This window comes from Brienomyrus brachyistius, unplaced genomic scaffold, assembly GCF_023856365.1.
Source record: "Brienomyrus brachyistius isolate T26 unplaced genomic scaffold, BBRACH_0.4 scaffold41, whole genome shotgun sequence".
Classification (NCBI taxonomy): Eukaryota; Metazoa; Chordata; class Actinopteri; order Osteoglossiformes; family Mormyridae; genus Brienomyrus; species Brienomyrus brachyistius.
In genome coordinates, this window is record NW_026042316.1 from 2,197,191 (window position 1) to 2,215,922 (window position 18,732).

General features: G+C 41.4%; 1 protein-coding gene and 1 long non-coding RNA gene across 5 annotated transcripts in view; one reads left to right on the forward strand and one right to left on the reverse strand.

Annotated features, from left to right (window-relative positions):
- LOC125722697 (serine/threonine-protein kinase PLK3-like) overlaps positions 1 to 18,732 on the reverse strand; it is a 185,800-nt gene that overhangs the window by 79,810 nt on the left and 87,258 nt on the right. The gene's annotated exons all lie outside the window — the stretch shown is intronic.
- On the forward strand, positions 10 to 4,853 carry LOC125722719 (uncharacterized). Of its 2 annotated transcripts, XR_007386520.1 has the most exons (3): positions 10 to 212; positions 2,291 to 3,877; positions 3,960 to 4,853. It is a non-coding gene; the product is annotated as an uncharacterized LOC125722719 (long non-coding RNA). The 2 variants fall into 2 exon arrangements; XR_007386519.1 differs by having other exon boundaries at positions 11 to 212; positions 2,291 to 4,853.

The following is an 18,732-nucleotide window of genomic DNA, read 5'->3' on the forward strand; positions in this document are numbered from 1 at the left end:
TACGTCATAACTCGTGCGTAGAGTCAATTTTTCCGGGGAATGTCGAAGACGTACTATGTAGTTCAGATGTAGAAAGTTCTACTTTTCTTTTAAATGTTAAAGAAAGTTTCATAAAAACAAATTGTATAGCGAATGTTCAGTACAATAGGAAGCGTTATTTTGTTCAAGCAAATGGAGCCGAGGCATAATATTTAAAGGAATGTTATTCAAAGGTAATAAGCTTCCACCACACTGCAGCTTAAATACACGCGTAATGAGGCAAAATACCGCTTTCTTAAATTAATTACATGATACGTGAATGTCCTGCTTTGTCTTCCAATAAGGTAAGCTCGGTGGCTATAAACACTCATACATTTAGCTGATACAAATTAATTTTGTACTTTGGAAAAAAAAGTAGCTGATTTTGGCTTGTTGAGGCTTCCACATATGACAAACCACAAGATGGCACTGCCTGAGCAGGCTTTTAGAAATGTACTGGAGTGCCACTAGCAGGCAAGCAAGTTACTTTGCAACTTCTAGAGCACAGCAATGGTGTTTGACATTCTGTTAGCTATATACGCAGGGATGGATATAACTGGTAAGCAAGTACGCATTCACCTTCAAAAGCGATATGTGCAGCAATCGGTTGTTGTAACAGTGTGAATTCGTACGTACTTTATGTGCATTTGCGGCGATATGACAAGAAATTACCGTGCATTTTAACCTCTATTTTCCTTACTTCTTTATATTACGTTTTCTCTGCTTTATTTCAGTCAGTCTAACATATTGCGCCACAGCCTTCAACCCGAATTTTCATAGCAGACTTCAGTTAGGAGTACGCCTTAGTAATGATTAACCTGGGACTCACCAGGGAGGTGTGGGGGGATACTATTGTAAATTGCTTAGTTTTAACTATAACAGCCTTAATAATCCTATCAAACACAGTGAAATACTGCAATACCTTTATCGCTGAAGGTCTCGTATGATGCTCTTTCAAGAAACTCATTTTAAACCATCAGACGACAGGTGTGGACACATACTGCATTCAACATACTGCTGAACTACTGATGCAAACAAGGTCTCATTATTACGAGCAAATCCTCTAGAAATGAATAATGCATTCAAGTTTTTCTCCTCTCACTTGTTGTCTAGAGTTCAATAGTTTCTTTAGGGATTTAGCCATTCCTTCATAGGAATGTGTGGCTGTGAATGATTTAGATGTCACTATCACTCTCACTGTAACTGAACTGACCACCATGGCGGCTGCTTCGCAAAGTGGTTAATGTCCCAGACCCGATGGCTTTCCTTCAGAGTTCTATAAAAAGTTATGGCCCCAGTTGTCCTCTCTCCTATTGGACATGTTCAACAACCTGAACCTCTTGCCCAAGCTAATATTTCTCATGCTAAAAAAGGGGAAAGATCCTCATTCTTACACCTCCTTTCACCTAAAGGCTTATTGAATACGGACTAAGATCCTGTCCAAAGCACTGGCCCTTCAGGCTTGTTTGACCAGATTGAGGTCCTTGTCAGAATTTTGTTGGTGGTTCCAGTGTCCTCATGTGAAGCTGAGAGGAGCTTCAGTGCATTGCGCAGACTAAAGACGTGGCTAAGGGCTACTATGGGCCAAGACAGACTTCACAGTCTGTTAGTCTGCAATATGCAGAAAGACGAGCTGGACAACTTTAACATAAACAACATATGCCAAGAGTTTGTGGGGCCCAGTTATACCAGGAAAAACACATTTGGTACTTTTGTTTAGTGTCTATTCATTAATGTAAGTTTGCTTTAAATTGCAGATGTTTTTTTTTTTTTGCATAGAACAGTTACTGTAAATCGATAATTTAATTGTTGATTTTGATACAAAACATTACTTATTTTATATCTTTCACAATAATAGTCATGTTTAAATTTTATTGTATGTTGATGGCTTGACCGTAAACAACATAACAAAAAATGTAATAAATAGTTTTGAAGAAAAATCTGCTTTGTCATTGAACCTGAGAAAAACTTTGAAAATAAACATAATGACACAGTCTCCATGCTACAATAATAATGACAGAAATAAAGTTTTTCACTGTGGGGACAAATCTTCATAAGTACAATTAGACTGTATTATTTGTGTCCCCTTCAAAAATTGCTTATGAGAAATTTTATATCTATTGTCCCCCCCCTACTGTTAAATAAAATTTATGCCCATGATTATAATAATTATAGCAACTGTATTTTGTGTATGGTTGAAGATCTGTCTGGTCTTTATTCATTTAATTATCACTGTAAATAGCTGGTTAGCTATCTATCATTTACTCCTCAGAAAGCAAATTCAGACAGCGGTTGCCTGGATCAACACCCAGTACTGGGATGCCTGGAACCTGTGTGACGAGGTGATCGACTGGGGAGTCGGTGTGGAGGAGTGCTCACGAGCGACACCCCCACTGTCCAGGTTGGGGGGGATAAGGAGGGATTGGGAAGGGCTACTTGGGAAAATGTGGAGGTATCAGAAAGGGGCCTCCAATGGTGAGATGGAGGGGGCGGAGGCTGGTATGAATGTAATGCATATGGTAAATGGAGGTGAGGAGAATGGATGTGAGGTAGGAGTGAATGTGGAGGAGGTTAAGGGAGAAGGAGAGAAAAGTAGAGGGAATGCTTTGGGATCTATTGTGTCACAAGGAGGCAGATCATGGCTGGAAACCATTCAGGAAGAAGGATGTGAGGAAGAAGAAGAAACTGAGGTGGCGTTTCAGGAGGCACAAGACGCTGAAGTTGCCCAGTTGGACAGATGGTGTCCATGTGGCTGGTGTAAGGTGGGGTAGGAGGCTTCTGAACCATGTGTTAGGCCTAGTGCACTTATGGATTGTGCTTGTTTGTTGTAATGAAATAAGCTTATAAACTAAACATAATATATTTTAAAGGTACGTGTTTATATCAGTATCTACATGTAAAGGGAGCAGACACAGGAAAAAGGTATTGAAGACCCTTGATATGATATTGCTGTTTTTGTTTTAGATTCCAAAGTTAACCCTTTATTTAATTTATCCCTTTTCCCCAAGTAGAATAATGCATGTACTTGTAATCTGTATTATTTTGCTTTGGAGTCGGAAGTTCCAAAATCACCAGGCAAGTTATTTGATTGTATGTGTTTTAACTACTAGAAAGATGTAAATGAGAAGCCTTAAGATTTATTTAAAATTAATTTATTGTTTTTTTGTAAATTAAAAACAGGAACCCTCATGGACCAAGACTTGAGGGCATTTGTACAATCCACCTGTACAACTTTAACTGGTTCTGCAGCCTTTTTCTCCCCACAGCCTCTGCTTGTTCCCTTCTTCTTTTTCTGTCTTCCCTCCAGGAGAGCTCCTCAGGCATCTCCAGCCTGTAATTCCTGGGAAATGCCACCTGCCACCCATCCTTGGAAGCGTCGCCCAGTCTCAGGATCTCATACATCACCATTCATCAGTCACAGCGCTTGCAGACATCTGGATAAAAGGAAAAGCCCATTTTTTTAAAAACTTACACGTTAAATTTTCCTCTAATTACCATTTTATTCTTTTAAATTTCATTATGTTTATTTACATTTAGTATGGATTAAGGCACAGTCAGCCTGGATTAAGGCATCCCCAGCCTGGCATCAGACTCTCCGGACAATGCCAGCCCAGAGGGGGCTGACCTGGAGGACATTCCCCCGGAGGACATGGAGTGGGAGCCTCCAGGTCTTGCCCTGAGTCCCACTCCGTGGTGTCAGCCCCGTGGCCAAAGTTTCCCCAGCCGAGGAGGCTATTGCCGCGACAACGGCAGGGTCAACGGAAATCCAGTCGTGAGCTGAGGTCCAGGAGGAAAAAACGAGGTTATGCTACCCAGACCTGCCTCCTGATCCAGGCTTGGTCCAAGATGGTCTTTCAGGGTATCCCATTCAATGATTCCCAAAAGGAACCACATCCGGTCTCCTCATGGCGCAGGTACTGGCCTGTGTTTTTGTTTTGCAGGGTCCCTGGTTTGGTCCAGTTCCTGTCCTGCCTGCCCCTCGACACCCTCCGACTCTGCCAACCCCTCGCCGTCTACCGATGCTGTTCTTCCCTCGGCTGCCGCAGACGAGTGGAGCTTCTACAGACCCAGACAGGATTCCAAAGGCCCCCCTGGCCGTGACCCTTCTGCGGCACCCCGGAGCCCATCAGAGGCCCTGAACTGTTCACTTTACCTCCCATGCTACCTAGTGTCTTGCCCCTCCTAATACCTCAGTCTTTGGTCTGTAGTCTTGCTTCCCCGTGGCTCTCCCTGGTTTCACCTCTTAGCCCGATTTCACTGTTCCAGCCCCCACTCCAGTCACTCTTGCTTCCCGCTTTAGGTTCCCCTCTCCTGGCCATATTATTGTTGCACTGGTTCCATTGCTTGCCTGTCTTGTCTGGTTGTGTCCTGCCTTGTCTGTCCCTGTGCCATCTTTGGTCCTTTTGATGCCCAATCCCTCCCTTTTGTCTCCTTCTACTGTGTCCTTTGTTCCCACTTACCCACTGACACCCACTGTCTGTCTTTTGGTCCATAGTCAGCATCCCTGTTGGATTACCTGGCCTGTCATGAGTTGTGTCCTGGGGGTTAGTCTCCCCTGTTGTCCTTGGTTTTGCCCTGGTCTGTGTGTCCCCTTAATGATGCCCTTGTACCCGGAGGGCACAGGATTGGGAGGGGGGCGTTTACTGTCATGTCTTGCCCATTTAGTCAACCTTCCTCCCCTTCTGTCAGTCACTATCAGCTTCCTTGTGTTTTCCCATTCCTTAGTCTGGTAAAGTGCCCAGTCCTATCTTCTCCAGTTGTGTCCTTGTCTGTTTGCGTCTCTGTGCCCAAACCTGCCTGTCAATAAAACTCCCCACGAAGGGGATTCTGCCCTACAGCTTGCATTTGGGTCCTACTTCCCACCGGTGACGTGACAGAGGAATACATGCTTAGTGCCAGGCAGAAATCTTTGATTTTGCATCCATATGGTGACTTGGTGAAGTTAGCTGATAGTTCTCTTGATTCCAAAGACATATGATTCTTGTCTGTGCATTATGCATAACCAAAGTTAAGAGCTTCAGATTAATAGGTGCGAAAAACGCATTTTGCGTTTGTCGAGTTCGAAGGGTTAACTCACTGAATATTTATGTTACGCCAAACATGACTCATTGTCGTTTTGGACAGTAAGCACTTTATGTAATTCATCCATTGCTCCTTTTCCTTATGGTATACAGCCGCTTTATACATGTGGAGACTCACACACATTTTTCACATTCCAGTACTTTCACACATTTTACTGTCATTGTACATCTCTTCTGATGTCACATTTATTTATTTGTTTATTTATTTATAACCTGGTAACTGCACACTGCACAAATACAAATAAATGATGAATTACCAAAACCTTAAATACTGTACAGAAGGATAAACTCAATTATTGCTGAAAAAGTCTACACAGATATAAAAATATAATATTCCCATCAAAATCACACATGCACAGCCAAAAGTGTAGGCAGTAACTATATACTGCTTTGCCAAACAGGTACAGGTATCAGACACACAGAACATCAACTTGTTTAGTATACTCTTTGTTTATTAGAAAACTGGATACATCATCCAGCAGAAGGAAAAATAGGCCGACCATTTAAGACAGAGAATACATTCAGCAAACTGAATGTGACCTTCACTGCCAGACATGCAGCCTGTTAAAAGGTGCAGTGTTATACTGTACATAATATTTTAATTAAGGATATTCAAAGTTAATATAGTGTACTTTAGTGAACTTTTGTTACCTTCCTCGCACAAATATGTGAATTCTTCCCATACTGAATGAAATAACCCTTTATGCCCTCACCGATGTGAATTGGTACAAATTTCCACAGCTTTCTCACCATAGCCAGCCATTTTCTCCATAATCATAATCAATTCCAACTCCTGCTATTATTTCTTTCACTGCAGACAGAATGATGTGGCCTTTCATCCACTTCAGTCTCATTCATTCTGCAATATGGGTGCTTGTGGTTATTAAGCAAGCAAATGATCCATCTTCTTCTGCAGTATCAGCACTTAAAGGAGAAAGTCAGTCTGTGAGAATAGCTGACTGCAGTGACTGTCCTTCCGTGCAATCAATGTGTGCAGGGAGTAAGACCAGAGTACAGACGCACAAAGCTTATATTTCTTGCTTTTACCAAAAACAAGCTGAAAAATAAATATGTCCAGCTCTTGCCTGAGAACCGCTGCGATGTTTCTATTTCAAATACAAGCTCGAAGCCATCCATCCATCCTATGTAACCGGGGGTCCGGCGTCGGCTGTCAGAGGGCTGAAACGGCAGACGCTGTCGGTAATCCAGGTCGGCTGATCGTAGATGGCAGTAAGCGCGCCAGGCATGACTTGGAGCCAAGGAGGCGAAGCAGAGATCAGTACACAGGAAGACAGGAACACAAGGAGGGGAAAAACGCTTGCACGCTGCATAAACCATGAAGATCTCGCGTCTGGCCAGAAATAAGAGACTGAGAAGGGGAAGGTTGACCACAGATGGGAGGGGCGGGGTTCCAAAGCGGAACCACACCTCCTCAGGCACTTCCATCTCCTGCCAACATTCCTCTGTCCTTTATTTCCCTTCACACTGCACTCCAATCATGCTCCACAACCATTAACCTCTGAAATCTCCTACACTCTCTGCACTCGACTGACTCCTTACCAGCTTCTCTCCTGCCGCTGCCTGCACTCCTTCATGTTCTGTCGGCACCCAAACCACCTGCTTTGCTCGCCCCATCATTTCTCCCAGATCCAGCGTGGGCTGATTAAAAGCCACTGCTAAGGGGGGCTCCTCCTCTGGTGTGTTGTACCATTCTCCCACTACTCCTGTCCTCCGTATCTGAATGGCTACTCCCTCAGGGCCTAATATTATCCAGTCTGCCGTCATGCGCATCCCGTCTTTCTCTAGGCAAGGCAGCGGATCTATCAGCCGATCCCACTCATCCCTCACTCCAGGATCACTGAAATCTCCCATCGCAACTAACAACTGTATTTATCCTATTTCCAATTTAGCACATTGCTATATTGTTCCTGTATAAATGGTCTCCACTGTTCTAGGATTTCCCAAACCTTTCCAATAACTTCTTCTAATCCGTATAAGCTATACTATCCCTGCTGGACAACAACCTTTGTTGCAGAAGGGTGAACTGTCCACTGAGTACCTCTACTCCCCCTTCGTACATTTTATGTCTATCTGCAGCTGACACAAAGCATCTCTGCCTAACAAATTCACTGGGATATGCTCTGATGTTAGTTTAGACATATTTACATTTTTGGCCCCTATCTGAACATCTACTAAACAAGATTCTGGAACATGCAGGTTGGACAGGTGTGTCCAGGCTGATCACAGCTCCAGCACACCAGCTGAATCAGCCTGTTCCCCAGTCTCTCCGTGTTCTAGGATCATCAAATTTGTGAGTAAATGGGTGTCCTCTGAGGAAACCCCCATCCATTGTATATACTCACTCTGTTCTAATTAGGGACCAGAGGCCAATTAGAGGCCTTGTTTTTTTGGCGGTGACTAACTCAATTTCTTCGTCAGCTCCCTCTCATGCTCTTCAGCAGAGTCCTCCTCCTCTCTGTACAAGTCAATAGCGTGGATCAGCTGCTCCTCAGGAATAGTAATAAGCCCCACCACTTGCCTTAGCCTGCTTCTCACTGGCTTTGGGAGCGTGTCCTGCAGTGCCCTCCGGTACAGACCTCTAAACAGCGAATCCTGCAGGTCCTGCTCTGCCTCAATGCTCCACCGCTTTTCTTGGGCTTGCAGATAGGCAGCTGGGCTCTCCCCCTCCTTTACGGGCTCCACCTTCATTTCAGCCACACTCAGTCACGGAGTCCCTGTCACCACTGCCAGCATTCTCTCCATTCCGTCTACCCCCAGGACACAAGCCTGAACCGCTTTTATGTCCCCCATCACCAAGAGCCGTCCCATAGTTTCCTCCTCAAATACTTTCATCCATTTTCCAGCTCCGTCTGCCAGGACTGTTCTGCCCATGGCACATACTGTGTCTGTGCTCCTTTCACCACCAGGGGGAGCATCAGAGTGTCCCTATCGGGAGTCTCACAGCACCTCCTTCTTCCCACTGTTCTATGATCTGCATTATCCTCCTCTACTCCTTCCTCACTATCCGTTTCTATCTCCTTCTCCTGAAACTGACTCCATCCTCTACATGGAGGGTTAGGGCTGTCCATCAGATGCATCAGCCCTTCTGCAGCCCTACCACTTGCTCCGCACCCCACCTTTATATCCCCCCCTTTTTTCTTAAACCCACATGCCTGGCCTTCTATTATTATATCACTCCCTCGCAGTCCTTCCTTCACGGTCTGCCGCCGCAGGTCGCTCACTTCCCTGTACCCATATAAACAACTTTCTTCATCCTTCTGTTTCTTCCCCTCTGAACTTTATCTTGCCCTCTATTACTGGAAAGTGGCCCTTAAATATCAGAGGTGGCCCTTCTACTAACAGATACAGTCCCTGATACAGAGGAAGTCGTAACTCCTCCTGCTCTGTTTCACCTTTGACTCCTGCCTGATTCTCACTCATCACTCTCTCATCACTTTCTGCTCTTTTCTCCAGGCCTCTCCCTTTGCCATAACCTCAGAACCTCCAGTTGCTCACTCCTTTTCTTGTTACACCTTTCTGTGTTCTTATTAGCCTTATGATACTTTATCAGAGTCTCCATCTCCTCACACACTGCCACATCCAGAAATATAGCAGAAATATAAAGTACAGATATTTTATGGGTTCCACTGAAATAAAGGTAGCTGATTATAAGAAAGATCTCAGTGTGTATGTTGATGCTTCCATGTCCCACTCTCGCCAGTGTGGGGAAGCAATAAAAAAGTTAAATAGAATGTTGGGTTACATCTCTAGCTGTGTGGAGTTTAAGTCAAAGGAAGTGATGCTATGATTATATAATTCCTTGGTAAGACCCCACCTAGAATATTGTGTGTAGGTTTGGTCACCATACCTTAAGAAGGACATTGCTGCCTTGGAAAAGGTGCAACGTAGGGCTACGAGAATGATACCTGGTTTTAGAGGAATGTCTTATGAGGACAGATTAGTTGAGCTGAATCTGTTCAGCCTCGAGGAAAGGAGACTAAGTGGGGGCATGATCCAGGTATATAAGATTCTAACAGGTCTGGATGGCGAGTGACATGACATACTAGAACTCGTGGCCACAAGTGGAATTTAGCGGGAGAACATTTTAAAACGAATTTGAGGAAGCACTTCTTTACACAGCGTGTAGTTAGAGTATGGAATAGTCTTCCTACTAGTGTAGCGCAAGCTAAAACCCTGGGTTCCTTTAAATCAGAGCTAGATAAGATTTTACCAACTCTAAGCTGTTAGGTAAGTTTTCCCCAAAAGTGCTTGATGGGCCGGATGGCTTCCTCTCGTTTGTAAATTTCTTATGTTCTTAAGGTTACTTTTCCTATAGAACAAGTCTATACATTGTCCTTTTAATAAACAAACTAAATAGCCTTATGCTATTTATCTTATTTACACAAAAGCTTGTCATTTTTGTCTCTACACGGTCGCACATTTACAATTCTCCTCTGCTCTCTGTATTGCGCATGGCGGACTTCCGCCCCGATGCAGACAGGTGAGCACACTCCCACCAGCGGACAGAGAGCGCGCGTCGGAAAATATGTCATGTCAACCATCTGAAAAGCAGACAAAAATATCTGCTGTGCAATATATCTACGTATGACTCCTCAGATTTCCAGCCCAGTCAAAAGTTTCACTAATTATCTACTTCTTCCCTTGCATGTTTAGTCCTATACTGAACTCCCTGATCGCTACACCTTACTGTTGCTTTAAGTTTAAGATTCGTCCAAATTTTACAGTAACCTACCCACACTTATACTACAGAGAATGTCTTTTGCATTAAAGCTCGCAAATATAAAATTTCGATTCCACAGTTATGGCTTTAGATACCTAGGGATCCTTGGTATATCATACTTATACAAAACTATTTATAGTAAATTACTATGTGAAATAAAGAATTATCTCCAAAGATGGGAAAATCCTCCCTCTATCCTTATTGGGGAGATTGGAGAGCATTAGAATGAACATACCACCTAGGCTTCTCTTTATGTTCCAGTCCCTGCCCATAGGGGTCCCTATATCCACATTCAAAACGCTCAATAAATGGTTATCCAAATTTACCTGGCAAAACAAAAGACCCAGGATTGAACTGAAAAGACTGTTAAACCCAAAAGAGAACGCGGGTCCTGACTTGCCTAATTAAAAAAATTATTACTTGGCAGCCCAACTTATATCAGTAGTGGTATGGATAACCCAGGACAGGGAGGCTCAGTGGGTGGGAATGGAACAGAGTATCTGCCCAAATCTGCCGCTGGACATAGCAATTATTTTTAATCAAGATACACAGAAAGTAAATAAAATCAATAACATTTGGATAGGAAACACTCTGAAAAGTGAGAGAGAGGCTGGGCGCCCTTCATCAATATCAAGATCAATGAAAATTGCACAGAATGTTGATTTTTCTACCATCTAAATTAGATACAGGGTTTAAGACATGGGGAGAAAAGAGGTTTAACCAGTTGGATCAGTTGTGTGATGGAGGAGATCTAATGTCCTTCGAACATCTTAGAAACAAATGTGGCCTCCCAGTGCCCAACTGTTTTAGATACCTACAGTCAACAAGTATATTATTTATATTAACAATTAAAGGATTGGTTAAAAAGAACATTATATCATATATTTATAAAATATTACAAAAAGAGTCAACAGTGTTGATATCAAAGAAAAATGAGAACTAGAGATGAATACTATCATTAACGATGAAGATTGGACTCATTCATGTAAAGAAGGACACAGAATAACAAACAGTCCTACATGGAGGAAATTTCATTGGAAAGTTAAGATGAGATACTTTAAGACTCCCCTTCTCACCTCTACGTTTGGCAACACCTCTAATCGGGGGTTTATTGGAGGGGTTGTGACCTGGTAGGAGACCACACCCATATTTTTTGGGATTGTCCAAAACTGTCAGAGTACTGGCAAAATATACAGGAAGAGATAAAAAAAATGTTTGAACATAAAATTACCACTTGAACCAGCTCATTTCATACTAGGAATTATGCCACAGAATATAGTGCATGAAAATAAGGTTGTATTACTGAGAGTTCTTCTTGTAATTGCCAGGAGGATGATAACGATCTCCTGGCTAAAACCCCAGCCACCCACGACAGTACAATGGAAAGAAAGTGTATAATATGGAATTTATAACTGAAAAATTGTTAACGAGAACAGAGTGTTTTGTGGAAGAAATTTCTCGAAGTCCGATGTTTAAGTGTTTGACAGAATTTTATTATTCGATGAGCTCACAGGGAACAGACACTCAGCAATCATGCGTCTTGTGTTCTGCTCCCCGAGCAACAAATTCATACATCTTTTATGGCCTAAAATGCGACAGTCATCTGACAAATCAAGGACAAATCGGATTTTTGGACGTTCCAGTTACTTCTGCCTTTCAAGGTCCAGGCAGTTCAAAGAAAGTTTGGCCATCTGGAGATACCAGTTTCTTCTACGTTTTCAAGGTCCACCTATCAGCTTAGAACAAGTCTATCTATTTGGGACTTTTCCTTTTGCTATATTATTCTAGGACTCGTTGTTCTCTTTTTCTACATTTTATATTATCCAATACCATGCATTCATTTTATAATATCTTCTGCAACAGCTTACTTCTCAGGTCATGCCTTTGCTTTGACCTGGGCCTCTTGCTGAACAAGCAATATATGGCAAACATGTTAGTTCCTCTATAGAAAATAGAAATTTCTTACTTAAGCAGATTTGCATTCTTGTTTCATACATTCAATTAATGACAAGTAAATTACATTGTTTCAACCACTATGTTTAAATCAACAACACATTGTAAACTCAATTGTTAATTACTGATTAGGTAATGCATTTTGCATAATCATCTATATTCCATTATTGATTACTGATTAGCATAATCAAGAATTTTCTATCACAGTTTCTTTATTAAAAGGTTTCCAATCTGTAATTTTCTTTTTTCAACAAGACTTTTGCACAGTACTGTATATCTTAGAACATAAGAAATTTACAAATGAGAGGAGCCCATTCGGCCCATCAAGCTCGTTTGGGAAGAACTTAACTAATAGCTCAGCGTTGTTAAAATCTTATCCAGCTCTGATTTAACCATCTCTCTCAATATAATATTGGGATCATTTATTCTCTTCAGAGGCCTCCATAGAATAATGCATCCATCCCCTCACTTATGTTTAGACAGACGTATCCTAAGGCACCAGGGCAACAACAGTCAGAATAACAACAGAATCATCAAATTCACAGCTAGTTTTAAAAATTGCTTTAATGCAGCGTGATTACAGAAAAAAAGATAAGCAAATTAGGTAATATTAACAAAATTATTAAAACATGTAGAGTAATAGACATATTTGTCTTTCAGACATAATGTGCTTTTTTAAGAGCAGAAGGGATACATTAAATCAGGATTATATTTTGTTTTTAATGATATATATATATTATTTTTTTAAATTTACATCATTATAAATGAGAACTATAAGTGATTGCTAATTACTGTTAACTAATTTCCTGTATGATCTTTCTCCCCTTCAGTCTTAAAAATAATTATATGTCAGGGGGCCAATCAGTAGAGGCACACGGACACGGTGGCCGGTTATCCTATTTGTTCAGTGCCAGCCCAACAAGTAGAGTATTCAGAACCATGGACAGTGACCAGTGTTACTGTAACATCTGGTTCCTTCACTGGCTCTATATAGTTTTCTAGAAATAACTAAATGCCTCTGTTGTACAAATTTCCAGCCATAGACTTGCTTCCTATATGACGAGAAGATTTTACTTTTACTCAGACTAAGAAGCTATAGCTAATCAGCTCTGCATGCGATCTCCCCTTTACTGCTCGAGCAGGGCTCATGCACATCAACAAATGTCAAGGCAGCAAGTGCATACAAACAACTTCTCAGGACAGTTATAGGGCCTTCAGGAGGAGTCAAACTGCTGCCTCATCCAGAGATACCATTGTCTAAGACTTGCACTAAACCATTCTAAGCACTTGGGCGTATTTAGTGTCAGAATCCATCCCTGACTTGTCCTGTTCTCTCTTGTTTGTTCCCATTTGGCCAGCACATGTCACTGGTCATCCTATTCTCTCCTCTGTCTTGTAGCTCCTTAGCTCATAGTGTGTTTGCCTGCTGCTCGGGCTGCCATGTGGCTTAGTTTGACATGTGATCAAAATTTAGAGTAAACTAATACATGAAAGCTTGCCTTAAAAAAAGATCAATGGCAGAACAGGGGCTCTGAACGCAGTCTGCATTAATAAGGAATTAACCATTTGTCTCAATATAAAATTGGAATAATTATTCTCTTCAGAGGCCTCCATAGAATAATGCATCCATCCCCTCACTCATGTGTATAGAGGCATATCCTAAGGCTCCGGCAACATCTTTCAGATCAACAAAAGCATCAACAATTTCACAGCTAGATTCAAAACATACTTTAATGTACAGTGATTGCAGTAAATGAAAAATAAATTAGGCAATATTAATTCAATTATTGAAATGTGCAGATTAATAGTCAGAAAAGGTTTTATAATTTTACATCATGATAAATGAGAACTATGCGTGATTACTAATTACTGTTACCTAATTTCCTGTCTCGACTTTTCCCCCCTCATTGTTAAAGGTAATTATATGGTAATTATATTTTCTGCACTTGAACCGAATTTCAAAATAAATGACACCTGGGTGACCCAGGTTCGAGTCTCTGCCTGGGTCACATGTGTGTGGAGTTTGCATGTTCTCTCCATGTCGTCGTGGGGTTTTCTCCGGGTACTCCGGTTTCCCCCCCACAGTCCAAAAACATGCTGAGGCTAATTGGAGTTGCTAAATTGCCCCTAGGTGTGCATGTGTGAGTGAATGGTGTGTGAGTGTGCCCTGCAATGGGCTGGCCCCCCAATCCTGGGTTGTTCCCTGCCTCTTGCCCATTGCTTCTGGGATAGGCTCCGGACCCCCCGCGACCCAGTATGATAAGCGGTTTGGAAAATGGATGGATGGATAAACCTGGGACTATTAAAAGAAGGTGATGCTGCCTGAACCACCAACCAAGGCTGGGAGGAAAGGGAGGAACACTAGTCAAATGAAGGAAGAAAAGGCCACAGTATCTCATGGTCACGAATACAAAAGTCAGGGAGTGTTATGAAGAAGGCACCACACTTAAGACCATTGGTTTTTTGCAGTGAATTACACCAGAGAGAGTTTTTGCATTTTAGCTGTGTTATGTAACATTCCTCAGACTTCATTTTAATGTTTTCTTCAACACAACAAAGTCCCACGGTAACAAAAGCGCTGAAGGCCTGGATCGTTATTTGCAATGTGGGGAGTGCAGACCAGCTGGGGTGGGGGATCGTGCTCAGTCACGGTAAAAGGCAAACGGGTAAATTGTGAATACGCCCTTAATCTAACTACAGTTTAACGTTGTTCCACATACCAATATCACTACGTATCGGTATCGCAAAACAAAATTTAAAATGTTAAGATTCTGTCATTCTGAAAATCTGAGTATTTAAGACATTATGTTCCATAGCGATTTGTGGAGATAAATACCCTCGGACAGTAGCGTTCATTTCACAATTAAGTCTCTTTAAGTCATTGTTTTTTGTTAAGCAGGATGAATGTGTGATTTTTAATTAATAAACCTTTAAGGGTTATATGCTTATGCTGTTGTATACTGTTCTCGGTGTTCTAATTATAGAATAATATATAGAATAATTATAAAAGAGCTATAATTATTATGATGTTATTATTTAATTGTGTGGGCCGTGTTGCTTGATTACATTTGACTCCTCGGCACGTGGGACGCTGCCGGTTTGAAAGACGCGGCTTCACTTGTTTTCTGCACCAAGGTGGGTTGCCATTCTGCTCCCATTTTATCGGATAATTTATCTTATTATTTAGTATTTGTCAAATTTGCATGTATATTAAAATATGTTTGATGAGTAAAGTCAGTATATTGCTTTTAAATAAAGTGATTTTGTTCCGGGCTACTATGTTAATTATGTTTAAATTTTATGCGCAAAGTGTAGTTGACATTTAACTTTTCCGCGTGCGCTTTCCTGCGTTTAAGTACATTATTGCGCTTGCTAGTGAGTAAATTAGTTCATTTCTTTTAAATAAAGTGAACATTGTTGTGGGGTGCTGTGTTGGTTAAATTTAAATTTCATGTGCAAGTCGGCTAGTTTCCTGTGCCGCAAAGTCTAGGTGATATTTCACTTTTCCGCGTGCGCTTTCATGTTGCATTCTACTGCGGATGCGGGTGGTTGCGCTCGGTGCTGCCTACAGCAATGATATTCCAGCAGACCAGGAGAGGGCAGATGTATTGCAAGAAACACAAATAAAAGTAGTGAAGCAAGTCCTATAAAGTTTGTTTGGTGACTAAAATCAGTATATTGCCATTTAGTAAAATTTTAAATTGTTCCAGGCTTCTGTTTTGATTATATCTAAATTTTATGTGAAAGTTAACTAGTTTCCTATGCTATAATGCAATTGTTCATTGCGGAGGTGTCAGTGCAGAACTGTATTCCATGTGCCAGGAGTGACTGACAGCTCCATTGTATTGCCTGTATGTTGTTTTTCCTCATTCAGATACAGATGAATTGCAAAAGCTGTCAGCTGGAGCAACGCTGAACAGGAGAAGCGGTTTCAGAAAATGGATGAATATCCCCAGAGGTGTGAGTTAACAGTTTTAACCACTGCATCACTGTACCATGCCCATGTATAGGATATGTAGAAGAACCTGTTGCAGTTATCTGGTGTGTGTGTTTTTGACTTTCCCTGCCGGCCCCTGGAGGTTTGGGCTTCCCCTTTGAGTCTGGTGCCTCCCAAGGTTTCTTCCTTCTAGGGAGTTTTTCCTTGCCACTGTCGCCTATGGCTTACTCACTGGGGGCTTTGGGTGGGGATGCTGTAAAGCGCTTTCACACAATGTAATGTTGTGATAACGTGCTATACTTTGTTGTGTAATTTTATATTTACTCACGCAAATAAAAAATTGTTTGATAACAAAAAACACTTGTTTCATTCTTTTTCCCTGCAAACATATCAGTCACTTCCCTCCTGCTCCTGCATTCAAAAATGAAAGTTTGTCCTGCACTGCACTTTATTGCTGTGGGTTCCACAGGAATGCAGACCTCTACTTTGGTGTAATCCTGCTGTTGTTGTAGATGGTCTGCTCGCACGCTTTCACATTGTGCACAAGCAGTTCTGTTTCTGTATCTCTGTAGAGAAGCATTCTTTTCTTCTGCCTGGCAAATCCATCATTATAATAGCAATCCACCTAGCGCACCTAGCTCTTAAAGAAAATGTTTGAAAAAATTAGTTCATAGCATGTTTACACCATAAAAACAGCAGTGACTGAGTACAACCCTTGTGGACCAGGCGCCTGGCTTTGACTATTTTTCTGCCATTAAACTAGCAAACGTGGGTTGGCCATGACGTAAAATAACTTGTGCCTTTGTTAAAAAAAAGTCTTGTGTGTTGTAAAGTGAGGTATGAAACGGATACCAGGCCGCTTCAGTGAGGGTCAGCGTAAGTTTTATTAATGTGATTTTGCGGTTTAAACTGTTTCATTGGAATCAATCCAACCAGCAGCATGAAGACTGCAAGCCAAAGAAGTGGGACAATGCATGAGAAGAACAACTCAGTCAATCCTCCCGTCTCCTCTCTCCTCAGGCGATTGATGGACTCTGAGCATGAGACATGTACAAAAGATGAGGACTCTTCTCCACTATTCAAATGGAAATTGTTCTTAATCTTTTATTTATACCTTTTGCTTATACCGTAAGATTTAGGAACACACTGAAAAAGATCAACTTTAATACATTTGAAGGTTGAAGTTATTGGAATTTGTTACAGCTGATTTAGTGGAATATGATTTTGGACCAAACTGTCAAAAAATGTGGAATGAAAATGCAGTTTAATGGTTGAATCCGTGGCTTGCCTAACTTGTTATAAATTGCACACACATCCAGCATTAAAGTGACAGGGAGGTATTAGACCAGAGTTGTTGCATTACATTAACACAGACCAGCAAAAAATATAACATTATTCTAACATTAATGTAATGTTGTTCTGAATAGATTTCTATGTCCAGTCCTGATTTCAAATTGGGCCTTTAAGCCTAGAATATGGTCAGTTTTAAAAATACTTGACTTTGTTGCAACTCTGACTAAGTTGAATTCCATCAAGTGGTTAACGGGTGTGAAGATTATCCTGAAATTTTCAAGTTAATGTCATTCCAGTTAATGTGAGTTTGTTCTGTGTGGGTCTCTGTCTCAGGCTGTCATTTTCGTCTTAGTCTCATTTAAACCACTTAACAATATGCATAGATTGCATAGCTGCAAATGTAAAATACAAAAATTAACTTGGAAAGCATTCTACAACAACATTCAGTACTGTGGAGTATTAGTATTTATTGCCAATTCCAGTTGCTAGGTAACTTCTATATTTTGAATAGAATACAAGATAATATTTTAAACTAGATTACAGTTAATTGTTATTTTTCTGTTTAAAAAAGACAATTGCTGTAATTTACATAGGACAAAACCTGTAAAAGACATTTTGTAATTATTTTCTAAATGAAATGATGCTTTGTTACTCCCCTTGGGGAAATTCTCTTTTCACCTACCCCATCTTGCTCTGCTTGACACACGGGCACAGACAAAGGTAACAGCAAACCTGGCAGCAAAGGGCAGCCACCTGTAGGGACACCCATGGAGCTGGGGGTTTTACAGTGATTAACAGCAATTTTGCAATACTTTTCTGGCAGCTTTTTTTTTTTGCTAGGAATTTACAGTAAATTCCACAGTCAGTTCTACACTAGAAGAGACATCATTCCTAAGCGCAGCAGGGACTGCTTCCGGACACAGTATCAAATGCGACTTCCAGAGTCACTTGAGTAAGCTGGAGATGATTCATCCCCGGGTAAGAGAGCCTGCAGTAGGCAGTCTACCAAAAGAGGGCCTTTCCTGTTCCCTTGGTGAATTAGAACACCAGTGGAGAGAGCTCTCCTGTTGCAGTTTTACAGAGATGAACAACATAGAGAACTTTGGATTGAGGTTTTGCAGTAAGAGGGTGCTGAAGGAAAAAGGAGTTTCAAAGACATTGGACTGCCTGTACTGCCGATTTTGTCTCTGCCCATTTCAGATGTCCAGATGTTTACTAATGTGACATTCCTTAAATACAACCACCGAAACAGAACCGTTGTAAATTTGTTGCCAAGTTTGGTAGATGTACAACTTGGACTGCAAAGAGATGGACTGATGCAGAGGCGGAGCTGAGGATAGGCCTGGGTGGGATTGACAGCTGGACCTACCCAGTCAGATTAATGAAATGACATTTTTTATATATAAATTACCGGCTTCTAACTCTGTTCCTATACATCACTGTTGGCAAGTACGACAGAATGTGTGAGCTCCCTCTAGTGGTGCTCTAGGTAGAACACCACAGTCGTGGGTGTATTATTGTTGCAGTCACCATGTTGTAAATATATAAGCCAATTTAAGAAAATTTGGGGTAATGAGCTTCATTCAGACCCTCCCAAATTTAATACAAGTCCATCCATCAGCCACTTTACCGTATTTCAATGCTGCAGGAGGATGCTCACATGAAAAAAATAAGACTAATTCATTTCTTTATCCAAAACTATTTCTTTC